General features: G+C 39.9%; 1 long non-coding RNA gene across 1 annotated transcript in view; it reads right to left on the reverse strand.

Annotated features, from left to right (window-relative positions):
• LOC123839042 (uncharacterized) overlaps nucleotides 1–16,271 on the reverse strand; it is a 467,480-nt gene that overhangs the window by 450,937 nt on the left and 272 nt on the right. The window lies entirely within an intron of this gene.

A 16,271-nucleotide genomic window follows, 5' to 3' on the forward strand; every position in this document is an offset into this window, starting at 1 on the left:
CTGCTTCTCCCTCTGACCCTCCTCCCTCTCATGCTCTCTGTCTCTCATTCTCTCTGTCTCAAATAAATAAATAAAATCTTAAAAAAGAAAAAAAAAAAAGAAAAAGAAACGCCACTGTTATAAATGTTAATGCTTAGATTCCCCCAGACTCTAATTATGCTTCTGTAGTGCTGTGGTAACAGACCAGAATATTTGTCTTAATTGAGTAAGCTCTTTAAAGGTAAAGAATCATTAACATTTTCAAGTGTCAAGCTGTAACCTTGCCAAATTTTATTTACAACTAGTATTTTAATGGCAGTAAGATATAGTAGATGTATACAGAAGATCTAGCTTCCGATTGCAACTTCCACTAATAATATGAACTTGAACAAACCATTGTGCTTTCCTGGTCCTCAGTTTTCTTACTGGTAAAATGAGATGATTTGAGTTAAATTCTAGGATCAGGTAGAAAATGTTTTGAAATAAAAGTGCTAGAGCCTAGAACATTCTTCTCCAACTTAAAGGTGAAATAATGACAGTAAGTGAAACAAATTAAAAGTGAGACAATGACACCAATTTCAGGAGAAATAGATAGGAGCACAAGATGGGGTTCCATCTAATATATATTGGGGACCAATTTAGTTTATAGTCTTTATTGCCAAAGACAGATGCTGACTGGTAATTTGTTCAAGTTGCACAGCAGGTAATTTCTTGGAACAGTGACTTTTCCTCGGTGGTATCTTTGAATTTTTTCTGCATGCCAAAATCTGAAATGACCTTTCTTTTTCCCTAAAATGTAGCTCAAAAATAGGAAGACTGGATCAAAGTTTTAATATCTCTACTGTTATCACAATGGCTAAGGCAAACTCAGACCCCAGACATCCATCCTCTAATCATGGGGTTCAACAGTAAGTCTGTTTGAAAAATCAAACATAACAGATGCATAGTTAGTATATATACATCATAGTCCAGATAATAATATCTAGTTCTAAAGATAAATGTTTGTTTTCATGGCTATGTTTTACTTTGTTTACAAAAAAAAAAAAAGAAATCAGGTAAACTTGACCTATATCACTTAGAATGGTTAGCAGAACTTGCTTCTCAAACAAGTATTAGACTTTTTATACTTCTTTGCACAACAGGATTCTGTATCCTTTTATTGTTTGAGAGGTGATGGACAAGCACAAAGATGTGGGAGCCATAAGGAGTACATATGTCAGGTTCACCATAAACCACAATGTTATACATCTATAATGTTTCTACTAAGTACACTAAATGGAGCAACTCAAAAAGACATGGCATTTTTCAATAAAATACAGCTTTTGGACAGTGATTTTTAATCTACTCTTCCAGTGAAATTTTTGCTTTTAAATTAAGATAATTATACTTCTAATTCCTAAGTACTTTGAATTTCAATTAAAACACAGCATGATTTTCATAATGTAATTGAGATACGGTCACTGCCATTGTCTACAACTTGATTGCTGTCATAATTCTTGGTGATTTTAATAGCCAGGCAGTTCACTGACCTCTACTCTTTAAATAATTTTTATTTCCTCTTTTCTTAAGCCACACGCTGCCCTAAATGACATCCCCTTCACAATCTCAATATTAAACATTACTCTCTTTTGCACCACCCCCTCCTCCACATTTCTTCATTCTCTCTGGTACGATTTTCAATATTTCTTCTACCCACTAGAACCTACAATCTTGCAAATTTTTTTCACAGGTTATTATCCCCGTTATATTCTCTCCTCCTTCCTTACACAGCACTTGCCTTCATGCAGGTGCAAGTAACTGGAGAAAAACACAGAACCATGTTGACTGGTCTCACTTTGAAGTCAAGAGCATTAACCTCAAGTAGGTCTTTCATGCTGCCCAAGCCATTTTTTTCCTACTTTATACTTTGATTTTCCTTGTATTTTACAACTTTTTCACTTTCCTCAAATCTTTAATGCCTCCACCCCCAGATTATAACCACCTTCTTTCCTTCTATCTTAGTATGACTTCTCCATGTGTGCCCTAGATCCCAATATCCTCTACCTACTCAAGAGTATTGTTCTAGGAATTCTTCTGTCTTTAAGGCATCATCACATTACCCCCATGGATCATCCCCCATCAGCACACAAACATGCAGTAATATACGTCATCTTTAAGTAACTTCTTGTTCCCATATTATCACCTTCACTCTTCCCACCTTTTACAGCAAAAAAAACTCATCAAAAAATATATTATACTCCCTGATGATTTTTTTCCTATTGAATGCAATCCAGTCAAGGCCTCTATTTCATTCAGTCTTATGAAGTCACCAGTGATCACCTCCTCCTCCTTCTCAGACTTCACCTTACTTAACGTATCTATAGCTTTTGAACCACTTAATCACTCAGACTCCTTGTCAAAACCCTTCCTTCAATTGGTTTCCATGCATTTTCTCTCGATTCCACTTCTGTATCACTAACCATTCTTTCTAGTCTCCTTTGTTTGCTTCTCCTTGTTGCTCTACTTTCTTAACATTGGAATGCTCAGTACTTGGACTCCTCTCAATCTACACTCATTCCCTTGGTGATAACTTCAATTATGATCTCCTCTATATGCTCTCTGCTTTCAATTTAATAATCAACCCAGAGCTCTTGCCTGAACTCAAGACTCACATCTCCAACTACTTACTCAGCATCCACTGGAATGTCTAATAAGCATATCCCCAAAGCAGAACTCTGGATTATTTTACTCCAAAATCTGTTCCTTTGGCAGGATTTTCCATCTCACCATCTCCATCATTCCAGTTACTCAGCTTCAAGAATTAGAATCATCCTTGTTTCCTCTGTTTCTCACATATCACATATCCAATTCACCAATATATTCTGTTGGCTTTATATTCCAAATATATCCAGAACCTAACAATTTCTCACTATTTCACCACTACTACCTTAGTCCAAGCCATCACACATCTCACCCACATCGTTCTATTAATGACTCAACTGCTCTGTCTTCTTCTATACTTGACCTCTTTAAAGTTATTCTCAGGAGAGGCAAGATGGAGGAAGTATAGGGGACCTCATTTCATCTGGTCCCTTGAATTTAGCTACATAACTATCAAATCATACTGAACACCCATGAATTCAATCTGAGGTAAGAAAAGAATTGCTGGAACTCTACAAGTAGAAAAGTGACCAAGGTAAGAGGTGTGGAGAAGTGAATCTGAGGGGAGATATCAGAAGATAAACGGAGTGGGGAGGGAGCCTCCCTAAGCTGGCTACAGGAAAGTGACATAGCCCTGGAGCACAAAATCGGAACCCTTAGAAATCTGCTCCAGTGAGAGATACCCTTCCTGAAAGGTGCTCACTTGGTGAAGTGGGGGCAGAATCCTAGGTGGGACAGTGTGGTCTCAGGATCTCCAAGTCACAGAAAGAACGGGGTGCCGGAGCCAGTAAAGTTCCCAAGCGCTGGAGCAGAGAAACTGGTTAAGGTCAGTGAGCTGGGGAGGGGGCTCTCAGCTCGGTTCACCATAAACCATGAGCCACAGCATGGGGACCCTGCAAAGGTCTGGAATACGAGGACTCTCCATCTTCCCCTGGGAGGGGCGGAACAGGTGCCTGCATGACCAGGGGACAGCTCTCAGTGCAAGAGCCATGTAAAGGACAGTAACGGGCAACCCTCCACCTTCCGCTGGAGGGGCAGAATAGGTGCGCACTTTGCCAGGGCCCTACAAAGTGCAGAAATGCAGCTACCCTCTGCCTTCCCTGGGGAGGATCGGGGTGGGTACACACCATAGCAGTCTGCAGAGTTTGGCACACACAAAAGTGAAGACTGCTTATCCCTGAGGGTTTACTGAAGGGAGGGGACCCCGATCTTTCAGCTCTAGGGCTGGAGATCAGGTGGCCATTTTTATTTTCATCCTCTGAAGCAGGGCAGAAAGCCTTCAGGGAATAAAAGCCACATAGAGCAACCAGCTTACACTGAGCCCAGCCCCCTTGCAAGGGGCTGTGCAACTCCACCCAGGCAAAGACACCTGAGAATCAGCTCAGGAGACTCCTCCCCCAGAAGACCAGCTGGAAGAACAGGTGAACAGCAAGTTTACAGACCACACAGGACTGCAAAACTCCAACACAAGGGGAAAATAGTATATAGAATTCGAGGTTTTTTTCTCATGATTCATTTATCTTTTGGTTTAAAATTTTCCATTTCTTTTTTTTCTTCTTTCCTTTTTCAACTATTTTTTTATTTTATCAACTCTGTTTTTAAGCCTTTTTTAAACTTTCTTTCTTTTACATTTGCATTTTTTAGATATATTCTTCATTTTTGGCTTCCTCTCACTGTACTCAATTTTATTATTTTTATGTATATAAGTTTTGCTTTCTTTACAATTTTGGGACTTAGTGTCTTTTAACACACAGACAAAATACACTCAGGACCAAGTGGATCACCCTGCTTTGTACACCCTATATGATTATATACCTCTCTTCCCCACCCCCATTTTTTTTTCCTTTTCCTCTTTCTTTTTCTTTTCATTCTTGGTTTCTGACAGCTTCAGGTTCACTCATTCATCCATTCTTCTCGGGCAAAATGACTAGAAGGAGGAATTTACAACAAAAGAAAGAACCAGAGGCAATACTCTCTACTACAGGTCTAATCAATATGGATATAAGTAAAATATCAGAACTGGAAATCAGGATAATAATTATAAAGTTACTAGCTGGACTTGAAAAAAGCATAAAAGACACTAGCGAATCTTTCAGTGCATACATGAGATCTAATCGGGCTGAAATTAAAAATGCTCTGAGATGCAGTCTAAATTGGGTGCTCTAATAGCTAGGATATATGAGGCAGAAGAGAGAGTGACATAGAAGACAAGTTGATGGAAAGGAAGGAAGCTGAGGAAAAGAGAGAAAAACAACTAATGGACCATGAGGTGAGGCTTCAAGAAATCAGCAATGCCATAAAATGAAACAATATCCAGAATTACTGGGGTGCCCAAGGGAGAAAAAAGAGAGAGGGCCAGAAGGTATATTTGAGCAAGTCATAGCTGAGAACTTCCCTAATCTGGGGAAGGAAACAGGCATTCATGTCCAGGAGGTAGAGAGGACCATTCCCAAAATCAATAAAAATAGATCAACACCCCGACATGTAACAGTGAAGCCTGTAAATTTCAGAGATAAAGAGAAAATCCTGAAAGCAGCTCGAGACAAAAGGTTCGTAACCTTCAGGGGTAGGAATATTAGACTGGCATCAGACCTATCCACAGAGACCTGGCAGGCCAGAAAGGACTAGTATGATATATTCATAGTACTAAATGAGAAAAACATGCAGCCAAGAATACTTTATCCAGTAAGGTTGCCATTCAGATGAGAAGGAGAAATAAAGAGCTTCCAGGACAGACAGAAACTGAAAGAATACGTGACTACCAAGCCAGCCATGCAAGAAATATTAAGAGGGATCCTGTAAGCGAAGAGAGAGCCCAAGAGTAACACAGACCAGAAAGAAAAAAAGATAATCTACAGAAACAGGGACTTTACAGGTAATACAATGGCACTAAATCATATCTTTCAATAGTTACTCTGAATGTAAATGGGCTAAATACTTCAATCAAAAGACACAGGATATCAGATTATATAAAAAAGCAAGACCCATCCATATGCTAGCTACAAGAGACTCATTTTAGACCTAAAGACACATCCAGACTGAAAGTGAGGGGGTGAAGAACCATTTATCATGCTAATAGACCTCAAAAGAAAGCTGGGGTAGCAATTCTCATATCAGACAAATTAGATTTTAAACCAAAGACTGTATTAAGAGATGAAGAGGGACACTATATCATTCTTAAAGGGTCTACCCAACAAGAAGCTCTAACAATTATAAATATTTATGCTCCTAATTTGGGAGCAGCCAATTATATCAACCATTAACAACCAAATTAAAGAAACACATTGATATAATACAGTAATAGTAGGGAACTTCAACACCCACTTCACAGCAAAGGACAGATCATCTAAGCAGAAGATCAACAAGGAAACAAGAACTTTGAATGACACACTGGACCAGATGGACTTCACAGATATATACAGAGCATTCCATCCTAAAACAACAAAAGACACATTCTTCTCGAGTGCACACGGAACTCTCTCCAAAATAGGTCACATACTGGGTCACAAATCAGGTCTCAACCAATACCAAAAGACTGGGATTATTCCCTGCATATTTTCAGACCACAATGCTTTGAAATTTGAACTCAATCACATGAGGAAATTTGGAAGGAACTTAAAACACTTGGAGGTTAAAGAGCATCCTACTAAAGAATGAATGGGTCAACCAGAAAATTAAAGAATAATTTTATGGAAACTAATGAAAATGAAAACACAACTGTTCAAAACCTTTGGGATACAGCAAAGGTGGTCCTAAGAAGGAAGTACATTGCAATATAAGCCCCTCTCAAAAAAATTAGAAAAATCTCAAATGCACAAGCTAACCTTACACCTAAAGGAGCTGCAGAAAGATAACAGCAAATAAAGCCTAAACCAAGCAGAAGAGAAATAATAAAGATTAGAGCAGAAATCAATGACATAGAAACCAGAAGTATATTAGAACAGATCAGCAAAATTAGAAGCTGATTCTTTGAAATAATTAATACAATCGATAAATCCCTAACCAGACTCATCAAAACAGAGAAAGGTACCAAATAAATAAAATCATGAATGAAAGAGAAATCACAACCAACACCAAGGAAATACAAACAATTTTTAAGAATATATTATGAGCAACTATATACCAACAAATTAAGCAATCTGGAAGAAATGGATGCATTCCTGGAAACTTATAAACTACCAAAACTGAAACAGGAAGAAATAGAAAATCTGAGACCCATAACCAGAAAGGAAATTGAAGCAGTAATCAAAAATCTTCCAACAAACAAGAGTCCAGGGCCAGAGAGCTTCCCGGGGGAATTCTGCCAAACATTTAAAGGAGAAATAATACCTAGTCTACTGAACCTTTTTCAAAAAATAGAAATGGAAGGAAAATTTCCAAATTCGTTCTATGAGGCCAGCATTACCTTGATCCCAAAACCAGACCAAGGAAAATTACAAAAAGGAGAATTACAGACCAATATCCCTGATGAACATGGATGCAAAAATTGTCATCAAGATACTAGCCAATAGGATCCAACAGTACATTAAAAGGATTATTCACCACAATCAAGTGGGATTTATTGCTGGGCTGCAAGGGTGGTTCAACATTCCCAAATCAGTCAATGTGATACATCACATTAATAAAAGAAAGGACAAGAACCATATGATCCTCTCAATTAATGCAGAAAAAGCATTTGACAAAGTACAGCATCCTCTCTTGATTAAAACTCTCCACAGTGTAGGGATAGAAGGAACATGCCTCAATATCATATAAGCCATATATGAAGAGCCCACAGCAAATATCATTCCCAATGGGGAAAAACTGATAGCTTTTCCCCCAAGATCAGGAACATGACAGGGATGTCCACTATCACCACTGCTGTTCAACACAGTACTGGAAGTCTTAGCCTCTGCTATCAGACAACAAAAAGAAATAAATTGGCATTCAAATTGTCCCAGAGAAGTCAAACTCTCACTCTACACAGATGACATGACACTTTATATGGAAAACCCAAAAGACTCCACCCCAAAATTGCTAGAACTCATAGAGCAATTCAGCAACATGGCAGGATATAAAATCAATGCACAGAAATGAGTTGCATTTCTATATACTAACAATGAGACAGAAGAAAGAGAAATTAAGGAGTCAATCCCATTTATGACTGCACCAAAAACCATAAGATACCTAAGAATAAACCTAACCAAAGAGGTAAAGGACCTGGACTCTAAAAACTACAGAACACTTATGTAAGAAATTAAGGAAGACACAAAGAAATGGAAAAACAGTCCATGCTCATAGATTGGAAGAATATTATTAAAATGTCTGTGCCACCCAGAGCAATCTACACATTCAATGCAATCCCTATCAAAATACCACCAACATTTTTCACAGAGCTGGAACAAATAATCCTAAAATTTGTACAGAACCAGAAAGACCCTGAATAGCCAAAGTAATGTTTTGTTTTGTTCTGTTTTGTTTTTTTCTAAAATAATGTTGAAAAAGAAAACCAAACCTGGTAGCATCACAATGCCAGGCTTCAAGCTATATTACAAAGCTGTAATCATCAAAACAGTATGGTACTGGCACAAAAACAGACACATGAATCAATGGAACAGAACAGACCCCAGAAATGGACCCTCAACTCTATGGTCAACTCATCTTTGACAAAGCAGGAAAGAACATCCAGTGGAAAAAAGACAGTCTCTTCAATAAATGGTGCTGGGAAAAGTGGATAGCCACATGCAGAAGAATGAATCTGGACCTTTCTCGTACACCATACACAAAGATAAACTCAAAATAGATGAAAGACCTAAATGTGAGACAGGAAACCATCAAAATCCTAGAGCACAGGCAGCAACCTCTGTGACCACACCCGCAGCCACTTCTTGCTAGACAGGTCTCCAAAAGCAAGGGAAACAAAAACAAAAATGAACTATTGGGACTTCATCAAGATAAAAAGCTTATGCACAAAGGAAACAGTCAACAAAACTAAAAGGCAACCTATGGAATGGGAGAAGATATTTGCAAATGATGTAGCAAATAAAGGGCTAGTACCCAAGATCTATAAAGAACTTATCAAACTCAACACCCAAAAAACAAATAATCCAGTCAATTAATGGGTAGAAGACATGAACAGACATTTCTCCAAAGAAGACAGACAAATGGGAGCACCTGGGTGGCTCAGTCAGTTAAGCCGCTGCCTTCAACTCAGGTCATGATCCCGGGGTCCTGGGATCGAGCCCCACATCGGGCTCCCTGCTCAGTGGGAAGCCTGCTTCTCCCTCTCCCTCTGCCTGCCTCTCTGCCTACTTGTTCTCTCTCTCTCTCTGTCAAATAAAATCTTTAAAAAAAAAAAAAAGAAGAAGACATACAAATGGCCAATAGACACTTGAAAAAAAATGTTCAACACCACTTGGCATCAGGGAAATACAACTCAAAACCACAATGAGATACCACCTTATACCAGAATGGCTAAAATTAACAAGACAGTAAACAACGAATGTTCACAAGGATGCAGAGAAAGGGGAGCACTCTTATACTGTTGGTGGGAATGCAAGCTGGGGCAGCCACTCTGGAAAACAGTATGGAGGTTCCTCAAAAAGTTAAAAATAGAGCTACCCTCTGACCCAGCAATTGCACTAGTAGGTATTTACCCCAAAGATACAAATGTAGTGATCTGAAAGGGCACCTGCACCCCAATATTCATAGCAGCAATGTTCACAATAACTAAACTGTGGAAAGAGCCCGAGATGTCCATCAACAGATGAATGGATAAAGAAGACGTGGTGTGTGTGTGTGCATATATACATATATATGTGTGTATATATATACATACACACATACATATATAATGGAATATTACCCAGCCATTATAAAGAATGAATACTTACCATTTACATTGACATGGATGGAACTGAAGGGTATTATGCTGGGCAAAATAAGTCAAACAGAGAAAGACAATTATAATATGGTTTCACTCATATGTGGAATATAAGAAACAGTGCAGAGGATCATAGGGTAAGGTAGGGAAAACTGAATGGGAAGTCATCAGGGAGGGAGAAAAACCATGAGAGACTCTTAACTATAGGAAACAAACTGAGGGTTGCTGGAAAGAAGGTGGGTGCGGGGATGGGGTAACTGGGTGATATGCATTAAGGAGGGCACGCGATATGATGAGCACTGGGTATTATATGCAACTGATAAATTATTGAACACTACATCTGAAACTAATGATGTACTACATGTTGGCTAATCCAATTTAAATAAAAAATTAAAAAGAAAAAATTTTTAAATAAAAAAATAAAGTTATTCTCCACACAAAAGCCAGGGCAAGCCATTTTATAACATAAGTTATATAATATTACTTCTTGCTCAAACCCCCCCCCATAACTGCCTACCTCATTTGTACTGAAATCTAAAGCCCTTACAGTGGCCTAGAAGTCCTACATGATTTTGCACCATCTCTCCACTCTCCTCCTCCCAAAGACCTTTGTAATATCATCCTTCTACCACTCTTCCTTTTGCCCAGTTCATTCAAGCCACATGGGTCCCTTTGCTTGTTTATGGACATGCCAAGCATGCCCCTACCTCAGAATCTCTGCATTCTGTGTTCCCTCTCCAGTGAGGACTTTCCTGACCATCCTGCACAAAATAACAATACAGACTCCCCATCCCAGAAGCTCCAGCCCCTTCACATACTTATCTTTTGGCATACAACGTATTTATTTTTCTATTGTGTCATTCCTCACTAAATATAGGCACATGAGTAAAAGAATATTTTTTTGCTTGCTTGTTTGTTCATTCACTTATTCCAAAACCTAAATAATGCCTGGTATATAGTAGTGGCTCAATAAATATTTATTGACTAAAGAAATCATTTTACATAATTCAAAATGGAATTTTGATCCAAAGGGAGTTTGTCATTATTTAAAAACACCTCAAAGCATTAGAACTGGAAAGAAGATAAGGACTACCTACCAAAAATAAAATAGTTCCATTGCCTTTTCTGGAAATTCTCATGGGCAATGGGAGCATGAGTTAGGACCAGGAAAATGTAAGTGCTCAGTTACTACCCTGTCCCAGCCCCAACCAAAGCAGCCCTATTTTGTTGTTGTTGTTGTTGTTGTTGTTGTTGTTGTTGTTTTCTATTTCAGGCTTAGACATAATGGTTTAATAAATATTTTAAAGAAAGTTCTGAAACCTAAAAAGTAGAACTGTAGATCTGGTGTAAATCTTCAGTCACAGAGAAAGAGATTGAATCCTGGAAAATGAAGTGAGTTAATCCAGGTCAAATCACGATAGTTTCAGAAAACCAGGGCTGGAAATCCAGGCTCCTCAATCCTGTCCTCATGCTTGCCCACTCAAGGCCAAGATTTCTCCATGTTCTTCCTGTTCATCAAGGGCATAATGCTTGAATGAGATAGGTATTGCCTTTCCAAAAAATCCAATTATGATTTCAGATTTAATTATCATATTCTCAATTTCTTACAAAATTTCTTAAATTTCAAATTCAATAATTATTCTTTCAGATTGCTGGAAACAATACACATTTGAACTTTTCATAATTTTTCATAAAAACTAATCTATATTCACATTGCTAAAGCAGTGCAGGAGACTTGATTACAATTTGCTATATTTAAGTATTTCCCTAAATAGATTATATAATCTAAATTTTCTGCACGCTATTTCTCAATTTCTCTTCATGCATCCATGGATCAACTTTTTAGCACACAACCCACAAAGTTAAATTGGTTTGTGATTGGAACAAATGAAAAAGAAAATGTATGACCCATGTGCATTCTACTAAGCTGACACAATGAATGTGTTTCTCTGCCAGGTTTAGATTAACCACTGATTTGATGCACCAACTGGCCCATTTCTCATAAATGGGTTTTCTTCTATTCAGTGTTTAGTAAGCTCCTTGTCAACAAAATAACCCCTAGGCTGAATAAAAATCCCCTTAGACCCTGATAGCCTTGGAGGATTATTTGCTCAGCAGTGATTTAAGGGATCTCTGACAACTTCATTTTGATATATTTTCCAAGAAAGTATATTACTAAAAACCCTGAACACTTAAGCATTTGCAATTTTAAAGACTTAATGCTCGGAGAAAAATGGGAATCCTACCAGGATTTTTGATGGCTATTTAGAAGATGGGATATCTAATCCATTCCTTCACTTATTGCAAAGAAAGTAAATTCAAGGCAACAGTAATTCACTTGATCAAAAGAAGTTTTCAGCCCCAACGGCTGTTTGGGGCTCTCATGATTAGTCCTGCGCAAAAAAAAAAAAAAAAAAAGACTGAAGGCAAAGAGTTATCCCAGCATAGACTTCACTTATCAACTACATTTCTTTTTTTTTTTTTTTAAAGATTTTATTTATTTATTTGAGACAGAGAGAATGAGAGACAGAGAGCATGAGAGGGAGGAGGGTCAGAGGGAGAAGCAGACTCCCTGCCGAGCAGGGAGCCCGATGTGGGACTCGATCCCGGGACTCCAGGATCATGACCTGAGCCGAAGGCAGTCGCTTAACCAACTGAGCCACTCAGGCGCCCTCAACTACATTTCCAAGATCCTATTTGTTGGTAGTGGAATATTGAAAACCACAAAATAGTTCATGTTTACAGCTTACAATTATAGTTCATAAAATATTATTTACAACACAACAGAATTTATTGCTTCCTTACTTTATATAGTCAGTAATCCTCATGTACTTAAAACTATTTGATATATAAATTCAGTATACTGGGTGGATGGGTTAGCCTGGTGATGGGTATTAAAGAAGGCACATACTGAATGGAGCACTGGGTGTTATACGCAAACAATGAATCATGGAACACCACATCAAAAACTAATGATGTAATGTATGGTGATTAACATAACATAATAAAAAAATAAAAATTCAGTATACTGAGACCTTAAAACCTATCTCTGTCACTAATTAGTGGTATGATTTTGATCTTGGCCTCATAGATATGTGAAAATTAAGTATGATAATGTATCCAAGGTATCTAGTACAGGGAACAGGCACATAATAGTTTGTCAATTGATGTTAATTTCCTTTCTTCTTCCCTTCTCCCTTTTCAAGTACATACAACCTTACTACCTACAATGCCATAATTTTATTCATCTATTTATCTTTAAAAATATTTACTGAGTACACACTACATACCAGTTTCCCTGCATTGCATTGGGCAATAGAACTGTATACAAACCCAAACCCAACAAAGTCCCTGTCTCACAGAATTTACACTTTTGTGGGAGATACAGAACAATAACAGCATTTTTCCTTAAATGGGTCAGTCATGAATGATTCTCTAAAGAGGTAAAGTAAAAAAGTCATATGAAATTCTGGAAAAGAGCTTTCCAAGCAAACAGAATTGCTAATGCGTAAGCATGGGTGCATCAGAACTTAACACTAAGTGGGGTAGCAAAGGCAAAATTCCATGGAAGACAGAGACTTAAATGAGACTCTCTTATTCCTAAAATGAAGCTGAAAAAATCTGCTTTCAACCACTGACCGAACCTATGGCTTATGTGACACTGGGAAGTGGAGGAAGAGAGTAAGGACAGTCTGTTGACTACGGGTGAGTCAAGCCACCCACAGGTTGGATGAGGCATCTGCAATACCTTCTATATGACCAAAAAGGAGTTCCAATCTGGTAATATGAATCTGGTTCTTTCTTTGGGATCAAAGAGCTAGTGAGAAGCATATGCAAACCATTCTGCATAAAGGCAGGATGAAAGAGAAAATGTCTTTTAAAACCTTCCACCACCTCCTCCTCACTTGCTCACGTGCTTGCTCTGTGGGAGGTCCTACTACTATGTTGTAAGAACCCTGTGGAAAGGCCCATTTGGTGAGGAATTAAGGCCTCCTGACAACAACCATATGAGGGAGTCTTCTTGGAAGCAGATGCACCAACCCCAGCCACGCCTTCAGAGACTGCAACCCCCACTGCCATCTTGAATGCAGCCTCATGAAAGACCCTAAGCAAGAAACACTCAGCTGAGCTGTTCCAGGATTGCTGACCCTAAGAAACTGAACAAAACTCCACCAGTCTTTTCAGCTATAACAGAACATCTGGTAGTATTTCTTCAGGCTTGTAAAAGCTCAAAAATGAAATGTGTTGGGGTGCCTGGGTTGCTCCGTCTATTAAGGGGCCAACTCTTGATTTTGGCTCAGGTCATGATCTCAAGGTCGTGAGATCAAGCCCCACTCAGGCTCCGTGCTGGGCATGGAGCCTGCTTAAGATTCTCTCTTTGCCCTTCCTGTCAAGAAAGAAAAGAACAGAAGGGGAAGGGGAAGGGAAAGGGAAAGGGAAAGGGAAAGGGAAAGGGAAAGGGAAAGGGAAAGGAAAGGAGAAGGAAGGAAGGAAGGAAGGAAGAAGGATAGAAAGAAAGAAAGGAAGGAAGGAAGGAAGGAAGGAAGGAAGGAAGGAAGGAAGAAAGAAAGGAAGGAAGAAAAGAAAGATGTTTATCATTTAGTGCAAAGGCCAGAGAAGGAATCTTCCAGAACACAGGTGGGAGAGTGAGCTCATGGGAGTGACCAGTCTGGACTCTGGGCCAGGAGAAGATGCCAGCACAATTTCCTCACTTCCAGAATCACATCATTATCATGGACACATAGTGTTGGCTGAGTTACAAACACTTTCATTCATGCTCAAAAATTTTCAGGGGCGCCTGGGTGGCTCAGCCAGTTGTGTCTCCCTTCGGCTCAGGTCATGATCCTGGGGCCCTGGGATGGAGTCCCGCATCTGGACTCCCCACTTGGCGGGGAGCCTGCTCCCTCTCCCTCTGCCTGCCACTACCCCTGCTTGTGCACTCCCCACCCCTGTCTCTCTGTCAAATAAATAAAATTCTAAAAATCTTTAAAAAAAAATTTTTCAATGGCCCAAAGATGATATTGATCTACAGAATCTTAGATGACCTGTTTCCAGGCCCACATCTAGCCTAACCTGCCATTACTTTCTTTTCCTCATGTTCACTCCATCTAAGCATTTTCAAGCCTGGCCCAAAGGGCTCCATGAACAAAAGAAAGGTCGAGAACCACAGTCACTGCCATGCAGTGGTTGATGGAGTCATCTTTAGAGAAATGACCATGCAACCAAACATTTCTCCCTCGTTCTTTAAATGTGAGTTTTTCCTTCCTTGCCTGCCTCCCTTAGGGGCTTCCAGTTCAGAAACATAAAGCTTTCAACTTCTCGCATCTATTTCACAGTTACAAGTGTTGTGAGAAGGAAACCCGAGAAAGTTCCTCTGTCTCTCTGAATGGTAAAATTTTATCTGCAAAATGAAAACTTTTTAAATAGCTAAACTTTTTCACTTCCCATTGATAGTCATTCAAATTTAAACACAACTGTCTTTGGAAGCTATGATTTACTAGAAGCCACGTCCAACAGACACTGTCATCTCATCACAATCTCTAAGGTAGCTTTAGTATCCTCACTTTAAATGTCCCATTTTAAATTGAGCCTCAGAGAGGTTTAAGTAACTGACTGTGGGAAACAGAATGCCACAACAACCACTGGTGCATGGTTGCTCAGACTCCGAGATCTCTGAGAAAACTGGAGATTGCAGGGTTAAAAATAACCCGAAAGGATCACCTTGGGGCACCTGGGTGGCTCAGTCGTTAAGCGTCTGCCTTCGGCTCAGGTCATGATCCCAGGGTCCTGGGGTCGAGCCCCACATCGGGCTCCCTGCTCAGTGGGAAGCCTGCTTCTCCCTCTCTCACTCCCCCTGCTTGTGTTCCTGCTCTCGCTGTCTCTCTCTCTGTCAAATAAATAAATAAAATCTTAAAAAAAAAAAAAAGAAAGAAATGCCCTTGCGATGTGTGTGGTCAGTTCTAAAGTACGCAGCAGCAGATGTTTAGTAGATAGGAAGACAGCTGTAAACAGCACACTGTGCACTCCCCTCTTTGTTCCTTTATCCTGTTTTAAAGATTCTTACGTGCTTGACTAATCCTGTGTACATGGAGGAATGTGCCTTACTACACCCCTGCTGTAGAAGGTACATGAGTATGGAAAATAAACCTCTGCGCCTCGGGCTGTTTGCTCGGGGTCCCCCGTGCCTCGCTATACTGTCGTCTCTTTTTCTCAGTTCCTTCGCCGCCCCAGGTCCCCGACTCTCTGAGGTCGACAACTGACCCCGATCATACAGCTACTAAACTAGGGATGTAGTATTTGAATCCACAACTCTGTCCCTGGGACGTCATCCCTATGGCGACTTAGCTCATTCTGACTTCAGTCCCCCTCACAAGACCAACTAACAACTATCCATAGACAAGGCACCAGTGTGAAAATTCCAGAACCCGGTGGATAAAGCCGAAGCAACCCCCTGGACCCCAAAACTGAAAAGGAAGGGTAAGAGGAGCAACTACACATTTACCACATTGCAAATTCACAGTCCTGCCCAACTGCTCGACGCAGCCTCTAGTCTATCGGTCCGGAAGTCTGGCCAGGGACAGCCAGCTGCTGTGGAACACAGCCTACCTTCCCGGCAGAGAGCCAAGCCAGCAGCCATGCCCAGCTGTTGAACACAGCTTCCAGGGCCACAGAACCAGGGACCCCGAACAGCAGCGGCATCCCGCAGCGCTGCCTGGCACTGGACCCTGCCCCACCGCACAATGCAGCCTGTGGCCTCGCCCATATAAAGAGCCCAGCCAGTGACCATGCC

This window comes from Mirounga angustirostris, unplaced genomic scaffold, assembly GCF_029215605.1.
Source record: "Mirounga angustirostris isolate CCGP_5_RB_7025 unplaced genomic scaffold, mMirAng1.0.hap1 SCAF_3, whole genome shotgun sequence".
NCBI classification, from domain to species: domain Eukaryota; kingdom Metazoa; phylum Chordata; class Mammalia; order Carnivora; family Phocidae; genus Mirounga; species Mirounga angustirostris.